The following is a 21,761-nucleotide window of genomic DNA, read 5'->3' as shown; positions in this document are numbered from 1 at the left end:
CTTTTTTTGTTAATACTTTAATCTGATTAAAATAAATACTAGAGTTTTTTATAATTCAGGATAATTTTAATTTTAAGGGTAGAAGAGGATAAATAAGTTGTAGAAGTATTAATGGGACAACTTCCAAAATTAAAGTATTAAGGGGACAATTGTAGTATTTTTTTGTCTTATATTTTAATTCTTTCTTTTATAAATGCATGATAATAAAACTCACATAACTTCTCTGATAATTATATATATATATATATATATATATTTCCCATGGAAGACAGAAACATCTCACATGTGAAAAGAAATAAAAGCCACATGTGATTTTATTTTGTTTTCCTTTTATTTTTTTATTATTTTCCAGTTGTATTTGTTCTCTACCAGAACTCTATCCATAATTGTATGATATTTGTCTATTTTAGATATATTTATTTTACATATAAGTTTTTAATATAAAATAAAATTCTCTTTTTCAATTAATACCACATCAATCTGGGTCAATTTAATATTTTATTCCAAAAAATTGTTTTTTTTTAAAGAAAATAGAGAGTATATGGCAAGAAAGACTAAAATAGCTCCCTTTTAATTGTATAAATTTTTTTCTTTTTGAACACAGAAATATAAAGTTTGTATCTTCTTAAATGGTATAGATATCTTGCATGTTTTAAAAAATTAATACACATAGGACTGCAATTCTAAAAACATAAGTCTAACACTCTCCAGCATATTATGTATAATATAATTATAAACTAATTTTGAATATTTGAAACTTTTGATTGGTTGATTAAGATAACAAAAAAAATTAAAATATATATGAGTGTTTGGCAACAAAGATTAAAAGTTCTTCCCTTTTAATAGTATAGAAGTGATACACAACAAGAATGCAAAAAGTAAAGTAAAGCAAAACAGATGAAAGCTCTTGGATTTATAAATTAATTAAAAACTTAAAAGTTAAACAAGCAATGTAAGTTTAATGGATGGAAATGGTAAGCCTTGGGTTAGTTTTAACGAAACATAAATTGCAAATCAGATAATCAGGCAGGCAGATGGTTAAGTTTAGTTCTCGAACTTAAATCACTAAACTATATAAAGCTCCACCTAGAGTATTGAATAGTTATGTTACAGATGTATGGATAATGGTTGATGGGCAGCTAAAAATGCCTGTGATAACTTTTGAATAGTTCACTGTATCGTCTGCATGTCATATATGTTTCTCACATCAAGTAAATCAATAAGGACAAACAACTTTCATAAATAGACCCAGATAGCGAAAGTAGATGCATGGGTGAATCCGCCTGATCCACATACTATTTGATCAGGCAATTGTATGAGGTTTCGAAAACCTCTAAGTGAAGTGAATATTCTTTTGGACACTAGGTAAAACTTAAATAAGAAATAAGACAGTTCAAAAATCTTCTTTGGAAATACAAAAGCAAGATATTGTTGGTTATTGTAGAATGAAACCATGCATCAAAGCGAGCAAGTAATAATAAAGTTCATTAGATATACAAAATATTTTCTCGTGAGAAGCTCTTGAATTAACCCAAATTATGAAAGTATAATTGTGGTTGCTATAAATTATGGCTGTGTTCATTTCTGGGAAATAGCTGAGTAGGTATCTATAGGTTTAGAGTCAACTAGGGTTTAGTTTGGGTTAAAAAAAGGAATTTGCATTCAAAGGTGTTTGATCTCGACCAAGAACACGGACTGATGCACTTGAACAATGGTGGTGTATCTGATGGATGTCGAAGCTCTGGTCCAATGTATTATCAGCTGGAGGCTAATATTTTTCTGTGCTTGCTTCATTTGCAAGCCATACAGACATGTCTTCAGTAGTTTGGGATCATATTCCTAAGAACATCTCCAAATGACTCCAAACCAATTTCATATGAGCGCTAACTGAAAAAAATATATACATCAACGTCAATTATCATCCCAATTCATCAGAGCGAAGGCCTCTAACTAGTGGAGCAGTTGATCTTGAGAGCAGTCATATTTCAAAAAATCCACTTTTCTTGATTTTTTGTTATTTTTTCATTATTTATGACTTGAAAACATGATGACTCCTGTTTTTTTGTTGTTTTGTGCAATGTTATCATTCAACCTGATATTATGTTGTTATGGTATCATATGATTTGAGTTTGGTGTTAAGGTGTTGTGTAGGATATCAATCCAAGTTTTACATCAGAAATCTAGATAGTAATAGTTTAATATATAAGTTAAGTCCAATGATATACCGAGTAATAAGCCTTTTGGGAAGGATCACAAACGGAGAGCTTGGGTATCATATGATTCTGTGCGAGCTTGAGCACTTGAGTTGAAAGCAGACAATATCATAATAACGGAGAGTCATCCAAATATCCACATGCTAGGTTTTAGATTAATATTTAATTTCTCTTTATTCAAATCTAATATTATTTTATACTTTCATAGATATCTAACTTACAACGTTCTACCATATTTTTCTTCAACACTCTTACCTCCACCACTCTTTCTCACTCTTACCACCATCATTATATATATAAGAGACAAAGATTTGCTATATTGTATACCGGGTTTAAACTTCCAATCATATTCCATCCTAATAATAGTGTAAGCTTTTATGTATGTCTAGCATAATATGACTATAATTCAATGGTGATTTTAAGGCATTTTGTGTGCCTCATGTTTTTGTATAGTTCCATAAATCGTTTAATAAAACGCCAAGGATTGGTGAATTTAAAAAGAGTCTTCCTACATCCAATTATGATACACCTCGAAAGAAGATAATTATTTTCTATTTGTGAATAGTATATCTATTTTTGTCAATTGTAGTGTTTGTTTTGTTCTACCCATAAATTGATTAAAGCGAATCTACAATAAAATCATGATCGCGAAGGCATAGCCTAAGATAACCATCATTTTGAAAAAAGGCATTTATCATCATAGAATAATATATCCATAAACATAAATTAAATATTTATATTTTTGGTGTAAGAAATAGATAGAGAGACTATCATGTGGATAACGTGTAGAGAATAAAAGAGAGAGCTAAGAAAATGAGGAAATTGAAATCCTATTAAATGAGTAATGTATAAATATACAAATACTTGGGGAGCAAACTAAACTTGAAAAAATAAGAAAAATGAAAATACTATAAACTTACTATAATATAAGTTTTATAATGAACAACCATAATAACTAATTCATAATTTTATTTTATTTTGATTTTGGGAATATTAAAATGGGGTGGCGATATTTTCAACCACTTTATTTATGCGGTCGAACAACTTGTTAAATATGTTGTAAGTGATTTTTTTTGATCTTAAATATTTTATAAAATATCATCATACTTTAATTGAATTATTGGATCAGAAATATTAGTGGGATAATATGTTTCACAAAATAACCAGAATTATATTTTTTATATCTAGATTTACATGTTAAACATCCTTCTATTTGAATTTAAATTCAATTTGTATTAATTATCGTGAAACTATAGAAACAACTCATAGGAGGATTTAGGAGTTAATGAATATTGGATAACTCACAAGTGTCTTTAACAAAACCAAATTCATTTTCTATAAGTGCTCTATTTAAGATAAAAAAAATTTTAAAAAAATTCGGTATGTGTTTAGACCATATGCTGAAATGTTCGTTAAAAACAATTAAGTATAAATATTATATGGAAAATAAAAAATACACACACTTGTCTTATGGTAGAAGAGTGACGACCAAGTCGATTCAATAGAGTAACAACGGAAATGATATTGTGGCAAACTTAACAACACTTTTTCAATATGAACATTTTGAAGAATTTGTCACCTCTGTGCCAAAATGTTTGTATATCATTTAGTTATGATTCATAAAATTTGATATATTTTATAATATAAGTTTTTTAAATATGAAGACTTTTTTATCAATTATATAAAGCTTTTATTGGTCGTACAATGCAATTTCTCAAATTTAATTAAATATAATATAAAAATAGTTTTATCTCAAATGTTTTATTAAAATTTGCATATACTTGGTAAACGATAATTATGTATAACTCTTATAATGTAAGAATTATGAAAATAAAGCATACTTACTCTTAAAGATGCATATATTTGTAGTATATTTCATTAGCCTTAGTACTTGACTCTCCATTTCCATTATTTTTTTCTGCATTTTCTGTTTTTGACTACAATACATTTTTTTTAGATAGGAATTTTTTTTAATCAATTATTGTAGGCAAGACCAGTAAATAATGGAAAATGGAGAATCAAGTAATAAAGCTAACAAAGTATCTTGGAAGTTTCTGATTATCATTTCCCCAATATTTGTAATTGGAAGAGTTATATACTGAAATTGAAAAGAAATGTTGTATGATTTTATAAATGCATGATGATAAAACTCACAGAACTTCTCTCATAATATATATATAATATATATATATATATATATATATATATTATATATATATATATATCCCATGGAAGACAGAAACACCTCACCTGCAAAAATAAATAAAAGCCACATGTGATTTTGTTTTGTTTTCCTTTTATTTTTTAATTCTTTTCCAATTGTATTTGTTCCCTACCAGAACTCTATCCATATTTGTATGATATTTGTCTATTTTAGAAATATTTATTTTACATATAAGTTTTTAATATAAAATAAAATTCTCTTTTTTAATTAATACAACATCCATCTCGGTCAATGTAATATTTTTTTTCCAAATAACTTTTTTTGAAAAGAAAATAGAGAGTATATGGCAAGAAAGACTAAAATAGCTCCCTTTTAATTGTATAGATTTGTTTCTTTTTGGACACAGAAATATAAAGTTTGTATCTTCTTAAATGGTACAGATATCTTGTATGTTTTAAAAAATTAATACACATAAGACTGCAATTCTAAAAACATAAGTCTAACACTCTCCACCATATTCTTTATTATATGATTATAAACTAATTTTGAATATTTGAACCTTTAGATTGGTTGATTAAGATAAACTATTTTTTTTTAAAAAATATATATGAGTGTCTGGCAACAAAGATTAAAAGTTCTTCCCTTTTAATAGTGTTGGGGCAAATTTTAACCGGTTCGTGTGTGAATAGTCCTACGGAATGACGAGAAGAGATAGATCTTTATTCATCAACGAATATTGAATTACAAGCAATCAATATCGAAAATCAAAGTAAGTTGGTATCGCCCGTCGCTCGATAGTCATCGTCGATTGGCGAGAGCGAAGGTACGAAGAGATCTGGTCGTTCGGTTCTCTGTTGCGGGAATAGAGTTTTTAGGGTTTTCTACAGTATATGTTTGTCTGTCCGTCCTTGCTCTAGGAATTCTCTATTTATAGGGTTATGTCAATCCTAATTCTTATTGAATTAGGTTTTATATGTCGGTCGGTCTTTCCATATTTCCTTTTGAATTGGGAGTTCATGTCGGTCGGTCGCTTCAACTTTTCTATACTCTTTGGTTTACTCAAGAATATGAACCAACGACTTATAATAAACCACTGGTAGATGTTAAACCGATTGACAAAGACGAATAGTCGATGTTGAGACTCTCTCTCTAGCGACCGTTCGTCACTCCTTCTTTCTGAGCAGTGACATGATCACAGTGAATGTTCGTCATTCCTTTTCACTTAGCAATGACATGATCACATTGACCGGATAATGAATTAATTTCACCCAACAACTTGGCCCCTACTCTTCAATTTCTTATTTAGAATTTGGAGAGTAACTTAGCCTTTCTGATTACTGGTCAATGTACGACAATATTTCTTGTCTATTCGAACCTTGTTTGGTTCTACCATATCTCGATTCGTGGTCATTCCTTATCTAGGATGGATAAGCAGATTCAATTAATAATAAACATAGCTTCCATATCGCATGAAGCATGTTCCATATGTACGGAGTGACAAGCGTCGATGTACCATCATCTTCCCAATTAACACACAGCTTCTTTGCTGAAGGTGCGGAAGGTCATTGGTAGCTCATCCTTGGAAGGTTCATTGTTGGAAGATCATCATCATTAGTTACTCGGTGGTAAATTATCATTGTTGGTCGTTTCTTGATGTTGAGAGCTCATCATCGATCGTTGGGAACTTATCATTGATTGTTGAGAGCTCGTTGTCGATCGTTAGGAGCCCGCCGTCGATCGTTGGGAGCTTGTCGTTGAATGTTAGGAGCTCGTCGTCAATCATTGGGACCTCATCGTAAGATCGATCTAGAAAATATTTGTGGGAGGTCATCATTTGTAATTTCATTGTTATAAGGTTGATATGGGAGGTTGTCAGGAGTGATGACCTGCGTTTTGGTAGCGCCTTGCGTTTTCGCAGTGACCTACCGTCTTTAAAGTCTCTTCTGGTCTATATTTCTCTATTTATTTTACTTATGTTACTTCTTTCCTTTTAACTTTGCTTGTCTCCTCCGTCTCTTCTTCTTTTATTGGGAGCTGTCGCTCCTTTTTTTATTTGTCGTTCCTTCTTCTCCTCTTTTGGACATACCTCATGTCATTCCTCATGTCATGTCGCTGTTAAATCAGCCGAAAGCGATGGGAAGACTATGCTGGTATTTCCTGATTCGTTCATATGTTTTGGCGATGGCGCCTTTGTCCCCGACACTGACCCGTGGTCGTATTGGGCTGTATCTTTTGAGAAATCACCTTAATTTCTTATTTAAGGCCTTTCCTTGAACTTTATCTTCTGGAGCTTTATTGCTCGTGGCGTTTAATTTTGTTTATCTGATAGATAATATGTTGATCCTTTCCTAAAAACTTGTCATTCGTCGATGACGCAACGTTTCTTGACATCTTTGTTTTACGTTCTGGATAAAGACATTATCTTGACGGTTCGTAACCGTTCTTTTCACTACCACGGCAGGTGTATAGCCATATGTTGCACATATTGCAACTTGCAGTTTGCTTAATTGTGGAATCACATCTCTCATCGTTCTCTCGTTTCTTGTTACACGCGAGTCAGAGCGTTGAGAGTGTTGCTGAGCGTAGGCAGGGTCTTCCTCCCATCTAATCTGTGCCCATGCTCTTGACAGCACATCTTCCATTTTTTTGCATTGATATTTTGTCAGTTCTTTATATAGATCACCGCTCTGGAGCAAACCTCTTTTAAATTCTGAAATCGCAGTGGAGGTGACACATTCTGGTATAGACACTTTCTCTTTGTTGAATCGTCCCACATAACTACGCAAGGACTCTCCTCTCTTCTGAATGACCTCGTAAAGATCGTCAACGGTCCTTTCCAAGTTTCTACTGCTTGCAAATTGCTCAACAAAGCGATCTGTCAGTGATGCAAAAGAATCAATTGAAGAATTAGGTAGGTTTGTAAACCACTGGAGAGCTGGTCCAGTAAGACTTGAACCAAACCCCTTGCACATGGTAGCTTCGCAAAGCTCTTTGCAACTACTGTGGTAAACATTCGTTGCTTATACTGTGCTATGTGATTATCCGGATCTGTTGTTCCATCATACATCTTCATCGAAGGAAGTGTGAACTTCTTTGGCATCTCTGTCAATGCGATCGCATCCGTAAACGGAGTATCTGCATAGGAGTTATGAGCGCTTTTCGCAATTGGAGGAGCCACACCGGGAAGTCGGGCGATTAAGAGCTCCATAGCTTCCAAACGCTTTGTGAAATCATCTGCAGCGGTCCCCATTGTAGCCGTGAGAGGATCGTCCAAGGGCAACATAGGGGGAACGCGAGCTCGGAATCTGGCACGAGCGTCGGCTGCAGTGTTTCCATCATCAACCAAAGAAGCGTTGACCTCCTTCAAGCATGCGTTTTCTGCTTCCAGTTGTGCAAGTCGCTCTTCATACTGCTTCATCTGGGCGGTGAGTGCCTCCAGTCGAGTAGCATGAATGTCAGGAGTGGTGTTTCTGTCATTATCTCCTTCTTTCATATCTCACATAGTTAGAACTTCCCCTCCTTCTAGTGCCAAACTGTTGGGGCGAATTTTAACCGGTTCGTGTGTGAATAGTCCTACGGAATGACGAGAAGAGAAAGATCTTTATTAATCAACGAATATTGAATTACAAGCAATCAATATCGAAAATCAAAGTAAGTTGGTATCGCCCGTCGCTCGGTAGTCGTCGTCGATTGGCGAGAGCGAAGGTACGAAGAGATCTGGTCGTTCGGTTCTCTGTTGCGGGAATAGAGTTTTTAGGGTTTTCTACAGTATATGTTTGTCTGTCCGTCCTTGCTCTATGACTTCTCTATTTATAGGGTTATGTCAATCCTAATTCTTATTGAATTAGGTTTTATATGTCGGTCGGTCTTTCCATATTTCCCTTTGAATTGGGAGCTCATGTCGGTCGGTCGCTCCAACTTTTCTAGACTCTTCGGTTTACTCAAGAATATGAACCAACGACTTATAATAAACCACTGGTCGATGTTAAACCGATTGACAAAGACGAATAGTCGATGTTGAGATTCTCTCTCGACTAGCAGTGACATGATCACAGTGAATGTTCATCATTCCTTTTCACTTAGCAATGACATGATCACATTGACCGGATAATGAATTAATTTCACCCAACAAATAGTATAGAAGTGATACACAACAAGAATGCAAAAAGTAAAATAAAGCAAAGACAGATGAAAGCTCTTGGATTTATGAATTAATTAAAAACTTAAAAGTTAAGCAAACAATGTAAGTTTGATGGATGGAAATGGTAAGCCTTGGGTTAGTTTTAACGAAACATAAATTGCAAATCAGATAGGCAGATGGTTAAGTTTCGTTCTCGAACTTAAATCACTAAACTAGATAAAGCTCCACCTAGAGTATGGAATAGTTATGTTACAGATGTATGGATAATGTTTGATGGGCAGCTAAGAATGCCTGTGATACGTTTTGTATAGTTAACTGTATCGTCTGCATGTCATATATGTTTCTCACATCAAGTAAATCAATAAGGACAAACAACTTTCAATAAATAGACCCAGATAGCCAAAGTAGGTGCATGGGTGATCAGGCAATTGTATGACGTTTCGAAAATCTCTAACTGAAGTGAATACTCCTATGGACACTACGTAAAGCTTAAATAAGAAATAAGACAGTTCCAAAATCTTCTTTTGAGATACAAAAGCAAGATATTGTTGGTTGTTGTAGAATGAAACCATGCATTAAAGCGAGCAAGTAATGATAAAGTTCATTAGATATACAAAAGATTTTCTCCTGAGAAGCTCTTGAATTAACCCAAATTATGAAAGTGTAATTGTGGTTGCTATAAATTATGGTTGTGTTCATTTCTGGGAAGTAGCTAAGTAGGTATCTATAGGTTTAGGGGCAACTAGGGTTTAGTTTGGGTTAAAAAAGGATTTTGCATTCAAAGGTGTTTGATCTCGACCAAGAACTCGGGTTGATGTACTTGAACGATGGTGGTGTATCTGATTGATGTCGAAGCTCTGGTCCAATGCATTATCGGCTGGTGGCTAATATTTTTATGTGCTTGCTTCATTTGCAAGCCATATAGACATGTCTTTAGTAGTTTGGGATCATATTCCTAAGAACATCTCCAAATGACTCCAAACCAATTTCATATGAGCGCTAACTGAAAAAAATATATACATCAACATCAATTATCTTCCCAATTCATCAGAGGAAAGGCCTCTAACTAGTGGAGCAAGAGATCTTGAGAGCAGTCATATTTCAAAAAATCCACTTTTCTTGATTTTTTGGTATTTGTTCATTATTTATGACTTGAAAAGATGACTCCTGTTATTTTTTTGTTTTGCGCAATGTTATGATTCAAACCAGATATTATGTTGTTATAGTATCATATGATTTGAGTTTGTTGTTAAGGTGTTGTGTTAGGATATCAATCCAAGTTTTACATCAGAAATCTATATAGTTTAATATATATAAGTTAAGTCCAATGATATACCGAGTAACAAACCTTTTGGGAAGGATCACAAACGGAGAGCTTGGGTATCATATGATTCTGTGCGAGCTTGAGCACTTGAGTTGAAAGCAGACAATATCATACTAGCAGAATCTGGGAAATCAAGATCCGATATGTTCTTCAATCTTTCACTAAACTCATCTCGAAAAGCCAAAAAGGTTTCAAATTTATGTAAAATTCGTGAAACTCTAGAAAGGGTTAAGTCAATTTAGAAGAGAAGGAACATAGATATGGCGAAGAAGCACAAGTTCGGCAGAGTAGTGTTTGGTTTTTAAAACTTACTTAGGAACTCATTATCTCATCCAATTAAGTTATTTAAGATATTGTTTTCCAAGAAAGCTTGTTTTTGTCATAAGTTTTCATTCATACTAGGAAAAGATCTAAAAAACTCAAACATGGAAACCAGGATTTCGGAGAGTCTTCCGGATGCCCAAATGCTAGGTTTTAGAATAATGTTTGATTTCTTTTTATTCAAATCTAATATTATTTTATACTTTCATATATATCTAACTTACAATGTTCTACCATATTTTTCTTCATCACTCTTACCTCCACCACTCTTTTTCACTTTTACCACCATAATTATATATATAAGACACAAAGATTTGCTATATTGTATACCTTGTTTAAACTTCCAATCATATAGTGTAAGCTTCTATGTATGTCCAGCATAATATGACTATATTTCAATGGTGATTTTAAGCCATTTGGTGTGCCTCATGTTTTTGTATAGTTCCATAAATCGTTTAATAAAACGCCAGAGATTTGTCAATTTAAAAATAGTCTTCCTACATCTAATTATGATACACCTCGGAAGAAGATAATTATTTTCTATGTGTAAATAGTATATCTATTATTTTTCAATTGTAGTGTTTGTTTTGTTCCACCCATAAATTGATTAAAGTGAATCTACAATAAAATCATGATCGCAAAGGCATAGCCTAGCATAACCATCATTTTGAAAAAAGGCATTTATCATCATAGAATAATATATCCATAAACATAAATTAAATATATATATTTTTGGTGTAAGAATAAATAGATAGAGAGACTATCATGTGGGTAACGTGTAGCGAATAAAAGAGAGAGCTAAGAAAAGGAGGAAATTGATGTCCTATTCTACGAATTATGTATAAATATACAAACAGTTGGGGAGCAAACTAAACTTGAATAAATAAGAAAAACAAAAATACTATAAACTTAGTATAATAAGAGTCTTATAATGAACAACCATAATAACTAATTCATAATTTTATTTTATTTTTGATTTTCGGAATTTTAAAATGGGGTGGCGATCTTTCCAACCACTTTATTTATGCAGTCGAACAACTTGTTAAATATGTTGTAAGTGAATTTTTTTATCTTAAATATTTGTAAATTATCATCATACTTTAATTGAATTCTTGGATCAGAAATATTAGTGGGATAATATGTTTCAGGAAATAAACGAATTAAATTTTTATATCTAGATTTACAAGCTAAACATCCTTCTATTTAAATTTAAATTCATTTTGTATTAATTATCGTGAAACTATAGAAACAACTCACAGGAGGATTTTAGAGTTAATGAATATTGTAGAACTCACAAGTGTCTTTAACAAAAACAAATTCATTTTCTATAAGTGATCCATTTAAGATAAAAATTTTTAAAAAAATTTGGTATATATTTGGACCATATGCTGAAATTTTCGTAAAAAATAATTATGCATAAATATTATATGGAAAATAAAAATACACACACACTTGTCTTATGGTAGAAGAGTGACGACCAAGTCGACTCGATAGAGTAACAAAGGAAATGATATTATGGAAAACTCAACAACACTTTTTGAATATGAACATCTTGAAGAATTTGTCAACTCTACGCCAAAATGTTTGTATATCATTTAGTTATGATTCATAAAACTTTATATATTTTATAATATAATTGTTTTAAATATGAAGACTTTTTGATCAAGTATATAAAGCTTTTCTTGGTCCTACAATGCAATTTCTCAAATTTAATTAAATATGATATAAAGATAGTTTTATGTCAAACATTTTATTAAAATTTTTATATACTTGGTAAATGATAATTATGTATAACGCTTATAATGTAAGAATTATAAAAATAAAGCATACTTACTCTTAAAGATACATAGATTTGTAGTATATGTCATTAGCCCTAGTACTTGATTCTCCATTTCCATTATCTTTTTCTGCATTTTCTGTTTTTGACTACAATACATTTTTTTTAGATTGGAACTTTTTTTTTATCAATTATTGTAGGCAAGACCAGTAAATAAAGGAAAATGGAGAATCAAGTAATAAAGCTAACAAAATATCTTGGAAGTATCTGATTATCATTTCCCCAAAATTTGTAATTGGAAGAGTGATATACTGAAATTGAAAAGAAATGTTGTATGATTTTTATAAATGCATAATGATAAAACTCACAGAACTTCGCTCATAATCATTATATATATATCCCATGGAAGACAGAAACATCTCACCTGCAAAAATAAATAAAAGCCACATGTGATTTTATTTAGTTTTCCTTTTATTTTTTTATTCTTTTCCAATTGTATTTGTTCCTTACCAAAACTCTATCCATATTTGTATGATATTTGTCTATTATAGATATATTTATTTTACATATAAGTTTTTAATATAAAATAAAATTCTCTTTTTCAGTTAATACAACATCAATCTCGGTCAATGTAATATTTTTTCTAAATAATTTTTTTGAAAAGAAAATAGAGAGTATATGGCAAGAAAGACTAAAATAGCTCCCTTTTAATTGTATAGATTTGTTTCTTTTTGGACACAGAAATATAAAGTTTATATCTTCTTAAATGGTATAGATATCTTGCATGTTTTAAAAAATTAATACACATAGGACTGCAATTCTAAAAAGACAAGTCTAACACTCTCCAGCATATTCTTTATAATATGATTATAAACTAATTTTGAATATTTCAACCTTTAGATTGGTTGATTAAGATATATAATTTTTAAAAAATATATATATGAGTGTTTGGCAACAAAGATTAAAAGTTCTTCCCTTTTAATAGTATAGAATTGATTACACAACAAGAATGCAAAAAGTAAAATAAAGCAAAGACAGATGAAAGCTCTTGAATTTATGAATTAATTAAAAACTTAAAAGTTAAGCAAACAATGTAAGTTTGATGGATGGAAATGGTAAGCCTTGGGTTAGTTTTAACGAAACATAAATTGCAAATCAGATAATCAGTCAGGCAGATGGTTAGGTTTCGTTCTCGAACTTAAATCACTAAACTAGATAAAGCTCCACCTAGAGTATGGAATAGTTATGTTACAGATGTATGGATAATGTTTGATTGGCAGCTAAGAATGCCTTCACTGTATCGTCTGCATGTCATATATGTTTCTCACATCAAGTAAATCAATAAGGACAAACAACTTTCAATAAATAGACCCAGATAGCCAAAGTAGGTGCATGGGTGAATCCGCCTGATCCACATACTATTTGATCAGGCAATTGTATGAGGTTTCGAAAACCTCTAACTGAAGTGAATATTCTTATGGACACTACGTAAAGCTTAAATAAGAAATAAGACAGTTCCAAAATCTTCTTTGGAGATACAAAAGCAAGAGATTGTTGGTTATTGTAGAATGAAACCATGCATGAAAGCGAGCAAGTAATGATAAATTTCATTAGATATACAATATATTTTCTACTGAGAAGCTCTTGAATTAACCCAAATTATAAAAAGTATAATTGGGGTTGCTATAAATTATGGCTGTGTAAGTAGCTAAGTAGGTATCTATAGGTTTAGGGTCAACTAGGGTTTAGTTTGGGTTAAAAAAAGGAATTTGCATTCAAAGGTGTTTGATCTAGACCAAGAACGGGGGTTGATGCACTTGAACAATGGTGGTGTATCTGATGGATGTCGAAGCTCTGGTCCAATGCATTATCGGCTGGTGGCTAATATTGTTCTGTGCTTGCTTCATTTGCAAGCCATACAAACATATCTTCAGTAGTTTGGGATCATATTCCTAAGAACATCTCCAAATGACTCTAAACCAATTTCATATGAGCGCTAACTGAAAAAAATATATACATCAACATCAATTATCATCCCAATTCATCAGAGGAAAGGCCTCTAACTAGTGGAGCAAGAGATCTTGAGAGCAGTCATATTTCAAAAAATCCACTTTTCTTGATTTTTTGGTATTTGTTCATTATTTATGACTTGAAAAGATGATGACTCCTGTTATTTTTTTGTTTTGTGCAATGTTATGATTCAAACCTGATATTATGTTGTTATAGTATCATATGATTTGAGTTTGTTGTTAAGGTGTTGTGTTAGGATATCAATCCAAGTTTTACATCAGAAATCTATATAGTTTAATATATAAAAGTTAAGTCCAATGATATACCGAGTAACAAACCTTTTGGGAAGGATCACAAACGGAGAGCTTAAGTATCATATGATTCTGTGCGAGCTTGAGCACTTGAGTTGAAAGCAGACAATATCATACTAACGGAGAGTCTTCCGGATGCCCAAATGCTAGGTTTTAGAATAATGTTTGATTTCTTTTTATTCAAATCTAATATTATTTTATACTTTCATATATATATAAGTTACAATGTTCTACCATATTTTTCTTCATCACTCTTACCTCCACCACTCTTTTTCACTTTTACCACCATCATTATATATATAAGACACAAAGATTTGCTATATTGTATACCTTGTTTAAACTTCCAATCATATAGTGTAAGTTTCTATGTATGTCCAGCATAATATGACTATATTTCAATGGTGATTTTAAGCCATTTGGTGTGCCTCATGTTTTTGTATAGTTCCATAAATCGTTTAATAAAACGCCAGAGATTTGTCAATTTAAAAATAGTCTTCGTACATCTAATTATGATACACCTCGGAAGAAGATAATTATTTTCTATGTATAAATAGTATATCTATTATTTTTCAATTGTAGTGTTTGTTTTGTTCCACCCATAAATTGATTAAAGTGAATCTACAATAAAATCATGATCGCAAAGGCATAGCCTAAAATAACCATCATTTTGAAAAAAGGCATTTATCATCATAGAATAATATATCCATAAACATAAATTAAATATATATATTTTTGGTGTAAGAATAAATAGATAGAGAGACTATCATGTGGGTAACGTGTAGCGAATAAAAGAGAGAGCTAAGAGAAGGAGGAAATTGATGTCCTATTCTACGAATTATGTATAAATATACAAACAGTTGGGGAGCAAACTAAACTTGAAAAAATAAGAAAAACGAAAATACTATAAACTTAGTATAATAAGTCTTATAATGAACAACCATAATAACTAATTCATAATTTTATTTTATTTTTGATTTTCGGAATTTTAAAATGGGGTGGCGATCTTTCCAACCACTTTATTTATGCAGTCGAACAACTTGTTAAATATGTTGTAAGTGAATTTTTTATCTTAAATATTTGTAAATTATCATCATACTTTAATTGAATTCTTGGATCAGAAATATTAGTGGGATAATATGTTTCAGGAAATAAACGAATTAAATTTTTATATTTAGATTTACAAGCTAAACATCCTTTTATTTAAATTTAAATTCATTTTGTATTAATTATCGTGAAACTATAGAAACAACTCACAGGAGGATTTTGGAGTTAATGAATATTGTAGAACTCACAAGTGTCTTTAACAAAAACAAATTCATTTTCTATAAGTGATCCATTTAAGATAAAAAATTTTTAAAAAATTTGGTATACGTTTGGACCATATGCTGAAATTTTCGTAAAAAATAATTATGCATAAATATTATATGGAAAATAAAAATACACACACACTTGTCTTATGGTAGAAGAGTGACGACCAAGTCGACTCGATAGAGTAACAAAGGAAATGATATTATGGCAAACTCAACAACACTTTTTGAATATGAACATCTTGAAGAATTTGTCAACTCTACGCCAAAATGTTTGTATATCATTTAGTTATGATTCATAAAACTTTATATATTTTATAATATAATTTTTTTAAATATGAAGACTTTTTGATCAAGTATATAAAGTTTTTCTTGGTCCTATAATGCAATTTCTCAAATTTAATTAAATATGATATAAAGATAGTTTTATGTCAAACATTTTATTAAAATTTTTATATACTTGGTAAATGATAATTATGTATAACGCTTATAATGTAAGAATTATAAAAATAAAGCATACTTACTCTTAAAGATACATAGATTTGTAGTATATGTCATTAGCCCTAGCACTTGATTCTCCATTTCCATTATCTTTTTCTGCATTTTCTGTTTTTGACTACAATACATTTTTTTTAGATTGGAACTTTTTTGTTATCAATTATTGTAGGCAAGACCAGTAAATAAAGGAAAATGGAGAATCAAGTAATAAAGCTAACAAAATATCTTGGAAGTTTCTGATTATCATTTCCCCAAAATTTGTAATTGGAAGAGTGATATACTGAAATTGAAAAGAAATGTTGTATGATTTTTATAAATGCATAATGATAAAACTCACAGAACTTCGCTCATAATCATTATATATATATATATATCCCATGGAAGACAGAAACATCTCACCTGCAAAAATAAATAAAAGCCACATGTGATTTTATTTAGTTTTCCTTTTATTTTTTTATTTTTTTCCAATTGTATTTGTTCCTTACCAAAACTCTATCCATATTTGTATGATATTTGTCTATTTTAGATATATTTATTTTACATATAAGTTTTTAATATAAAATAAAATTCTCTTTTTCAATTAATACAACATCAAACTCGGTCAATGTAATATTTTTTCTAAATAATTTCTTTGAAAAGAAAATAGAGAGTATATGGCAAGAAAGACTAAAATAGCTCCCTTTTAATTGTATAGATTTGTTTCTTTTTGGACACAGAAATAAAAAGTTTATATCTTCTTAAATGGTATAGATATCTTGCATGTTTTAAAAAATTAATACACATAGGACTGCAATTCTAAAAAAACAAGTCTAACACTCTCCAGCATATTCTTTATAATATGATTATAAACTAATTTTGAATATTTCAACCTTTAGATTGGTTGATTAAGATAAATAATTTTTAAAAAAAATATATATGAGTGTTTGGCAACAAAGATTAAAAGTTCTTCCCTTTTAATAGTATAGAAGTGATTACACAACAAGAATGCAAAAAGTAAAATAAAGCAAAGACAGATGAAAGCTCTTGGATTTATGAATTAATTAAAAACTTAAAAGTTAAGCAAACAATGTAAGTTTGATGGATGGAAATGGTAAGCCTTGGGTTAGTTTAACGAAACATAAATTGCAAATCAGATAATCAGTCAGGCAGATGGTTAGGTTTCGTTCTCGAACTTAAATCACTGAACTAGATAAAGCTCCACCTAGAGTATGGAATAGTTATGTTACAGATGTATGGATAATGTTTGATGGGCAGCTAAGAATGCCTGTGATACGTTTTGTATAGTTCACTGTATCGTCTGCATGTTATATATGTTTCTCACATCAAGTAAATCAATAAGGACAAACAACTTTCAATAAATAGACCCAGATAGCCAAAGTAGGTACATGGGTGAATCCGCCTGATCCACATACTATTTGATCAGGCAATAGTATGAGGTTTCGAAAACCTCTAACTGAAGTGAATATTCTTATGGACACTACGTAAAGCTTAAATAAGAAATAAGACAGTTCCAAAATCTTCTTTGGAGATACAAAAGCAAGAGATTGTTGGTTATTGTAGAATGAAACCATGCATGAAAGCGAGCAAGTAATGATAAATTTCATTAGATAACCAATATATTTTCTACTGAGAAGCTCTTGAATTAACACAAATTATAAAAACTATAATTGGGGTTGCTATAAATTATGGCTGTGTAAGTAGCTAAGTAGGTATCTATAGGTTTAGGGTCAACAAGGGTTTAGTTGGGTTAAAAAAAGGAATTTGCATTCAAAGGTGTTTGATCTCGACCAAGAACGCGGGTTGATGCACTTGAACAATGGTGGTGTATCTGATGGATGTCGAAGCTCTGGTCCAATGCATTATCGGCTGGTGGCTAATATTGTTCTGTGCTTGCTTCATTTGCAAGCCATACAAACATATCTTCAGTAGTTTGGGATCATATTCCTAAGAACATCTCCAAATGACTCCAAACCAATTTCATATGAGTGCTAGCTGAAAAAAAAAAATTATATATATCAACATCAATTATCATCCCAATTCATCAGAGGGAAGGCGTCTAACTAGTGGAGCATTTGATCTTGAGAGCAGTCATATTTCAAAAAATCCACTTTTCTTGATTTTTTGGTATTTGTTCATTATTTATGACTTGAAAACATGATGACTCCTGTTTTTTTTGTTGTTTTGCGCAATGTTATGATTGAAACCTGATATTATGTTGTTATGGTATCATATGATTTGAGTTTGGTGTTAAGGTGTTGTGTTAGGTTATCAATCCAAGTTTTACATCGGAAATCTGGATAGTAATGGTTTAATATATAAGTTAAGTCCAATATACCGAGTAATAAGCCTTTTGGGAAGGATCACAAACGGAGAGCTTGGGTATCATATGATTCTGTGCGAGCTTGAGCACTTGAGTTGAAAGCAGACAATATCATACTAACGGAGAGTCTTCTGGATGCCCACATGCTAGTTTTTAGATTAATGTTTAGTTCCATAAATCGTTTTATAAAACGCTAGGGTTTTGTCAATTTAAAATAGTCTTCCTACATCCAATGTTGATACACCTCGGAAGAAGATAATTATTTTCTATGTGTGAATAGTGTATCTATTTTTTTCAATTGTAGTGTTTGTTTTGTTCCACCCATAAATTGATGAAAGCGAATCTATAATAAAATCATGATCGCGAAGGCATAGCCTAACATAACCATCATTTTTAAAAAATGTATTTATCATCATAGAATACTATATCCATAAACATAAATTAAATATTTATATTTTTGGTGTAAGAATAAATAGATAGAGAGACTATCATGTGGATAACGTGTAGCGAATAAAAAAGAGAGCTAAGAAAAGGAGGAAATTGATGTCCTATTCCACGAATAATGTATAAATATACAAATACTGGGGGAGCAAACTAAACTTGAAAAAATAAGAAAAATGAAAATATTATAAACTTACTATAATATGATTCTTATAATGAACAACCATAATAACTAATTCATAATTTTATTTTATTTTGATTTTGGGAATTTTAAAATGGGGTGGCGATCTTGAGGGCAGTCATATTTAAAAAAATCCACTTTTCTTCATTTTTTTGTATTTGTTCATTATTTATGACTTGAAAAGATGATGACTCCTGTTCTTTTGTTATTTTGCGCAATGTTATGATGCAAACCTGATATTATGTTGTTATGGTATCATATGATTTGAGTTTGGTGTTAAGGTGTTGTGTTAGGATATCAATCCAAGTCTTACATCAGAAATCTAGATAGTAATGGTTTAATATATAAGTTAAGTCCAATGATATACCGAGTAATAAGCCTTTTGGGAAGGAGCACAAGCGGAGAGCTTGGGTATCATATGATTCTGTGCGAGATTGAGCACTTGAGTTGAAAGCTGAAAATATCATACTAACGGAGAGTCTTCCGGATGCCCACATGCTAGGTTTTAGATTAATGTTTGATTTCTTTTTATTTAAATCTAAGATTATTTTATACTTTCATATATATCTAACTTACAATGTTCTACCATGTTTTTCTTCATCACTCTTACCTCCACCACTCTTTTTTACTCTTACCACCATCATTATATATATAAGATACAAAGATTTGCTATATTGTTTACCTGGTTTAAACTTCCAATCATATTCCATCCTAATAATAGTGTAAGCTTCTATGTATGTCTAGCATAATATGACTATATTTCAATGTAAATTTGAAGGCATTTGGTGTGCCTCATTTTTTGTATAGTTCCATAAATCGTTTAATAAAACACCAGGGAATTGTCAATTTAAAATAGTCTTCCTACATCTAATTATGATACACCTCAGAAGAAGATAATTATTTTCTATGTGTGAATAGTATATCTATTTTTTTCAATTGTAGTGTTAGTTTTGTTCCACCCATAAATTGATTAAAGCGAATGTACAATAAAATCATGATCTCGAAGGCATAGCCTAACATAACCATCATTTTGAAAAAAAGCATTTATCATCATAGAATAATATATCCATAAACATAAATTAAATATTTATATTTTTGGTGTAAGAATAAATAGATTGAGAGACTATCATGTGGGTAACGTGTAGCGAATAAAAGAGAGAGCTAAGAAAATGAGGAAATTGATGTCCTATTCTACGAATAATGTATAAATATACAAATACTTGGGGAGCAAACTAAACTTGAAAAATAAGAAAAATGAAAATATTATAAACTTACTATAATATGAGTCTTATAATGAACAGCCATAATAACTAATTCATAATTTTGTTTTTGATTTTGGGAATTTTAAAATGGGGTGACGATCTTTCCAACCACTTTATTTATGCGGTTGAACAACATATTAAATATGTTGTAAGTGAATTTTTTGATCTTAAATATTTTGTAAAATATCATCATACTTTAATTGAATTATTGGATCAGAAATATTAGTGGGATAATATGTTTCACAAAATAACCAAATTATATTTTTATATATAGATTTACAAGTTAAACATCCTTCTATTTGAATTTAAATTTAATTTGTATTAATTATCGTGAAACTATAGAAACAACTCATATGAGGATTTTGGAGTTAATGAATATTGTTGAACTCACAAGTGTCTTTAACAAAAACAAATTAATTTTCTATAAGTGCTCTATTTAAGATAAAAAAATATTTATATTTATATTTTTGGTGTAAGAATATTTTTTGTGTAACAAAATCATAAATTAAATATTTATATTTTTGGTGTAAGAATAAATAGATTGAGAGACTATCATGTGGATAACGTGTAGCGAATAAAAGAGAGAGCTAAAAAAAGGAAGATATTGATGTTCTATTCTACGAATAATGTATAAATATAGAAATACTTGGGGAGCAAACTAAACTTGAAAAAATAAGAAAAAATGAAAATATGATAAACTTACTATAATATGAGTCTTATAATGAACAACCATAATAACTAATTCATAATTTTATTTTATCTTAATTTTAGGAATTTTAAAATAGGATGGCGATCTTTCCAACCACTTTATTTATACAGTTGAACAACTTGTTTAATATGTTGTAAGTGAATTTTTTTATCTTAAATATTTTGTAAAACATCATCATACTTTAATTGAATTCTTGGATCAGAAATATTAGTGGGATAATATGTTTCACAAAATCACCAGAATTATATTTTTATATCTAGATTTACAAGTTAAACATCCTTCTATTTGAATTTAAATTCAATTTGTATTAATTATCGTGAAACTATAGAAAAAACTCATAGGAGGATTTTGGAGTTACTGAATATTCACAAGTGCCTTTAATAAAGACAAATTAATTTTCTATAAGTGCTCTATTTAAGATTAAAAAACAAATTTGGTATGTATTTAGACCGTATGCTGAAATTTTCGTAAAAAACAATTACTTATAAATATTATATGGAAAATAAAAATAAACACACACTTGTCTTATGGTAGAAGAGTGACGACTAAGTCGACTCGATAGAGGAACAAAGGAAATGATATTGTGCCAAACTCAACAACACTTTTTGAATATGAACATCTTGAAGAATTTGTAAACTCTGTGCCAAAATGTTTGTATATCATTTAGTTATGATTCATAAAACTTGATATATTTTATAATATAATTTTTTTAAATATGAAGACTTTTTGATCAATTATATAAATCTTTTATTGGTCCTACAATGCAATTTCTCAAATTTAAT

The sequence above is a fragment of the Eutrema salsugineum genome, unplaced genomic scaffold (genome assembly GCF_000478725.1).
Source record: "Eutrema salsugineum unplaced genomic scaffold, Eutsalg1_0 scaffold_7, whole genome shotgun sequence".
Taxonomy (NCBI): domain Eukaryota; kingdom Viridiplantae; phylum Streptophyta; class Magnoliopsida; order Brassicales; family Brassicaceae; genus Eutrema; species Eutrema salsugineum.
This window is presented reverse-complemented; position numbering follows the sequence as displayed.